Genomic DNA, 5,708 nt, shown 5'->3' with positions numbered 1-5,708 from the left:
GTCTCGCGGGTGATCACCCCCAGCAGGTCCGCTGATCAAAACCCACCAGCCTGATGACACGACACAGTCTAACCCCCCTTCTGGACCCACGCCGCGCGTGACGCAGCTGCACCTGAGCCGCTCGTGGATTGAACAGGTGTCACCGGAGCACGAGCCTGCATCGACACCCCCACAACCCCCACCCCCCACCCCCACATCACCACACCCCCACCCCCACAACCCCCCACCCCCACACCCCCACATCACCACACCCCCACCCCACACCCCCACACCCCCACCCCACACCACCACACCCCGACAGAGGGGGGTGGGGGTGCACCGGGCCGGTCACCGGAGGCGCTCTGTGGGACGCGCAGACGCGCGACCGTTGCAGGTCAAAGTGTCAAAGCTCCATCAACCAATGAGCGTACAGGAGCAGCCGCACGCGCGTCCTGAAGCCGCGCGGCGCTGCGGATCCCGGCTGCGGGGGGGTGGAGGGGGGTGTGAACGCGGCGCGTCTCCATCCCGCGTCCGCGTGTCCGTGTCAGCAGCACCAAACTTTTCTCAGCACCCCCGCGTCACCCGGACGACCCGCATCCAGCCGGCGTCGAGTCGGCATCCAATGCAGAGCTGCTGACGTACCGGGTCATGTGGTTCTGTCGTCGGTGCCCCCCGTGAGCAGCGAGCAGCCTCGTTCTCCGCCGCCGCCGGTTCGCCGAGCTCCACCGTCTGCGGCGCCCCGCCGCTCCGCTCGGGCTCTTCGGGAAAAGCTCCTCCGGGCTGCCGCCCCCCGCGCTCAACCCGCGGCTCCACGCAGGTAAGAGTCGCCGGGAACTTCTCCTCCAAGTCCCGTCCGGTTCCTCCAGAGTCTCCGCTGGAGCGAAGTTCCGTCAGCGGCTCTCCGCAGCGCGACCGGCCGCCTGCCTCGCTCCTCAGCCGGGCGGCTGCTAACCCGTCCCCGCGCCATGGGCTCCGGCGGCAGCTGCCCCGCTCCCCGCTCTGCAACCCCGGTGCCGGCGCTGCGATGGCCGCTCGGGGAGCAAGAGGTCGGGGGGGGTCAGACCGGTGAATGTCACGCGTGTCCGGGGGAGACAACTTCTGTCCCCCCGTGACAGTTAGCCGGGAGCTAGCCGCTAGCCCGTTAGCCCGTTAGCCGCAGCCTCTCCCGCTCCGAGCGGCGGGAGAACCGGCGCCTCGGTGCCGCTGCTCCGCCGTGTATCCAGCGGCGCGTGGCCCCGGAGTCCGCGCGGCGGAGCGTGTTTCTGCGGGGGGGCTCGGTTCACCGGGAGGATCGGTTCACCGGGAGGATCGGTTCACCGGGAGGATCGGTTCACCGGGAGGATCGGTTCACCGGGGCCAGCCAGCCCGTCTGGCTGCTCGGGTCATCCGAGGTAACGGCTGACTTTCTAACGGGGGGGGGGTTTCCTCCACACGGGGACTTGAGGCTCCACGTCACGGAGGACCGACTCGCTCCACACACACACACACACACACACACACACACACACACACACACACACACACACACACACACACACACACACACACACACACACACCGCTCACACACACACACACACACCACTCACACACACACACACACACACACACACCGCGCACACACACACACACACACACCACTCACACACACACACCGCGCACACACACACACACACACCACTCACACACACACACCGCTCACACACACACACACACCACTCACACACACACACACACACCACTCACACACACACACACACACCACTCACACACACACACACACACACACCGCTCACACACACACACACACCACTCACACACACACACACACACACCGCTCACACACGCACACACATACACTGCTCACACACACACACCGCACAAACACGCACCGCTCACACACACACACACACACACACACACACACACACCACACACACACACACACACACACACACACACACACCACTCACACACACACACACCGCTCACACACACACACACACACCACTCACACACACACACACACACACACCGCGCACACACACACACACACACACCACTCACACACACACACCGCGCACACACACACACACACACCACTCACACACACACACCGCTCACACACACACACACACCGCTCACACACACACACACACACCACTCACACACACACACACACACACACCACTCACACACACACACACCACTCACACACACACACACCACTCACACACACACACACACCGCTCACACACACACACACACCACTCACACACACACACACCGCTCACACACACACACCGCACAAACACGCACCGCTACCACACACACACCACTCACACACACACACCGCTCACACACGCACACACATACACTGCTCACACACACACACCGCACAAACACGCACCGCTCACACACACACACCACTCACACACACACACCGCTCACACACGCACACACATACACTGCTCACACACACACACCGCACAAACACGCACCGCTCACACACACACACACACACACACACCACTCACACACACACACACCACTCACACACACACACACACACACACACACACACACACACCGCGCACACACACACACACACCACTCACACACACACACACACACACACCGCTCACACACACACACACACACCACTCACACACACACACACCACTCACACACACACACACCGCTCACACACCGCTCACACACGCACACACATACACTGCTCACACACACACACCGCACAAACACGCACCGCTCACACACACACACACACACCGCTCACACACACACACACATACACTGCTCACACACACACACTGCACACACACACACACCGCACAAACACGCACCGCTCACACACACACACACACAAACTGTACACACACACACACACACACCGCACAAACACGCACACACACACACTGCACACACGCACCGCTCACACACACACACCGCTCACACACACACGCACACACACATGCAGTTAGCTACCGGTTAGCGACCGGTTGTCTAGAGGTACACACACACACACTGCACACACGCACCGCACACACACACACACACACACCACACACATCAAGACCCCCCACACCTGTGGGGGGGGTCCTGCTTGAACGTTTGGGGGGGGGTCCTGAACCAGTTGTGGTCACGGGGTTCAACCGGTTACCGGGTTGAACCAGTTTTGTCAGCGTGTGTGGGTTCCCATAGAAACCAGAGTGGTGTGTGTGTGTGTTAACCCCTGCGATGGATGCTGGTCAGTCGTCACGCCACCAGTCAGCGCAGCACAGTCTGTCAGACCCTAAACCTCCTCTTCCTCGCTCTTTGCACCTGGGGTCAAAGGTCAAAACAACTCTGCTTCAGTCAGCTGACATGTTGTTAAAGCAGGTAAACAAGGGTAAACAAACATTAAAGCAGGTAAACAAGAGGTAAACAAATGTTAAAGCAGGTAAACAAGGGGTAAACAAACATGTGGGCGCGTCCTGGTGCGTCTGTCATGAGCGCTGTGGTTGTCCTCAGATGACACGCCAGCGTCATGCGTGTCATCTGAGGACAAAGTAGGCAGCAGCAGGCCACACCCCCACTGCTCAAGACACACCTTTATTTATTCCTCCCCACTCAACTGGCTTTGATTTCACACACACACACACACACACACACACACACACACACACACACACACACACACACACACACACACAGAGAAACGCATGTCTGTTGCTGTTTGTTAAACTGTGTGTGTTTCCGTATGTGTGCAGTAGCTTTTCATGGTGAAACTTGACACACACAGACGCGCACACAGACACACAGACGCACACGCGCACACACACAGACACACGCACAGACACGCGCACGCACACAGACGCACACACACAGACGCACACACAGACGCGCGCACAGACACACACACACAGACGCACACACAGACGCACACACAGACGCACACACACACGCACACACAGACGCACACACACACAGACGCACACACACAGACGCACACACACACGCGCACACACACACACACACAGACGCACACACACAGACACACACACACACACAGACGCACGCGCACATGCACACCCACACGCACACACAGACGCACACACACACACACACAGACGCACGCACAGACATGCGCACGCACACAGACGCACACACACAGACGCACACACACAGACGCACACACACAGACGCACACACACAGACGCACACACACAGACGCACAGACACGCACACACACAGACGCACGCACAGACGCGCACACGCACACCCACACGCACACACAGACGCACACACACACACACACAGACGCACACACACAGACACACACACACAGACGCACACACAGAGACGCACACACACAGACACACAGACACACACACACACAGACGCACGCACAGACGCGCACACGCACACCCACACGCACACACAGACGCACACACACACACACACAGACGCACACACACAGACACACACACACACACACACAGACGCACACACACAGACGCACACACACAGACGCACACACACAGACACACAGACACACACACACACAGACGCACGCACAGACGCGCACACGCACACACAGACGCACACACACAGACACACACACACACACGCACAGACACGCGCACGCACACAGACGCACACACACAGACACACACACACAGACGCACACGCACAGACGCACACACACAGACGCACACGCACAGACGCACACGCACAGACGCACACACACAGACGCACACGCACAGACGCACGCGCACACACACAGACGCAGACGCACAGACGCACACACACACACGCGCACGCACACAGACACACACACACACACACACAGACTGTTGGATCTGCTCTTGGACCAGATCTGCGTTCCATGTTGATCAGTGACGGTCCAACAGACCCCGCCCCCCCCAGAAACTCTGTGGATCAGCTGGTTCCTCGTGGGGGGGTGGGGGGGGTTACGGTCTGTCCCGGATGTGATGATGACAATGATGCGTGAGCAGTGAATGACCTCCTGTGAAGCGTCTCTGAGCTGAATGCTCTGATCCATTGTTATTATTATGGGATGTCTTCTCCTGCAGATGAGCATCAGAACGCGTCTCCCGCTGTCCACCGGTGTCTCGGCTGGCTCAACTACCCTCTTTACTCTGGGGGGGGGTGCTCTTTAACTGACTCCCCCCCAGAGTAAAGTGGGCAGTTCAACCCTGACCCTAACCCCTGACCCTAGGTGTGTGCTGGTGGTGATTTACCACCCCCCCCCCATAACGGTTATATAGGTGTGTGCTGGTGGTGATTTACCACCCCCCCCATAACGGTTATATAGGTGTGTGCTGGTGGTGATTTACCCCCCCCCCCGTATGACGGTTATACAGGTGTGTGCTGGTGGTGATTTACCCCCCCCCCCATAACGGTTATATAGGTGTGTGCTGGTGGTTATTTACCCCCCCCCCCCGTATGACGGTTATACAGGTGTGTGCTGGTGGTGATTTACCCCCCCCCCCATAACGGTTATATAGGTGTGTGCTGGTGGTTATTTACCCCCCCCCCCCGTATGACGGTTATACAGGTGTGTGCTGGTGGTGATTTACCCCCCCCCCCCATAACGGTTATATAGGTGTGTGCTGGTGGTTATTTACCCCCCCCCCCCTATGACGGTTATACAGGTGTGTGCTGGTGGTGATTTACCCCCCCCCCATAACGGTTATATAGGTGTGT

The 5,708-nt window shown here is 59.0% G+C and overlaps 1 protein-coding gene across 3 annotated transcripts in view; it reads left to right on the top strand.

Annotated features, from left to right (window-relative positions):
- Nucleotides 1-493: 493 nt before the first annotated feature.
- The window catches only part of LOC137607269 (zinc fingers and homeoboxes protein 2), a 63,238-nt gene continuing 58,023 nt past the window's right edge, over nucleotides 494-5,708 (top strand). For all 3 annotated transcript variants that reach the window (XM_068332916.1, XM_068332914.1, XM_068332915.1), the window contains exon 1: nucleotides 494-796. The gene's annotated coding sequence lies outside the window, so the exon portion shown is untranslated. The remainder of the gene's footprint in view (nucleotides 797-5,708) is intronic.

The sequence above is a fragment of the Antennarius striatus genome, chromosome 14, assembly GCF_040054535.1.
Source record: "Antennarius striatus isolate MH-2024 chromosome 14, ASM4005453v1, whole genome shotgun sequence".
Lineage (NCBI taxonomy): Eukaryota > Metazoa > Chordata > Actinopteri > Lophiiformes > Antennariidae > Antennarius > Antennarius striatus.
This window is presented reverse-complemented; position numbering and strand designations above follow the sequence as displayed.